This window comes from Eimeria tenella, genomic scaffold, assembly GCF_000499545.2.
Source record: "Eimeria tenella Houghton genomic scaffold, Eth_scaff3124, whole genome shotgun sequence".
NCBI classification, from domain to species: Eukaryota; Apicomplexa; class Conoidasida; order Eucoccidiorida; family Eimeriidae; genus Eimeria; species Eimeria tenella.
Genome location: NW_013542990.1, coordinates 784 through 1,045, shown reverse-complemented (window position 1 = coordinate 1,045; position 262 = coordinate 784).

Sequence of the window (262 nt, the reverse complement as noted above, 5' to 3'; positions counted from 1 at the left end):
TGCGGGGCGAGGCCGGCGGCCCAGAGCGGCGCGCCCAGGTCCAGGTCCACGCACTGCAGCACTTCCCCGTTGCACCACAGCAGCCGCCTGCAGTCCAGAGTCACGCAGAGGCCCCCCTCCACTGTGGAGTCTGCGGGCTGCAGCAGCACTTCCCCCACAACTCGCCGGTGGGCCAAACCCCCCCGCAGGTTCCGCAGCAGCAGACAAACCCGGAAGTACAGAGCCCTCCACCGGAACGGCTGCACCCCCAGCGTGTACGCCG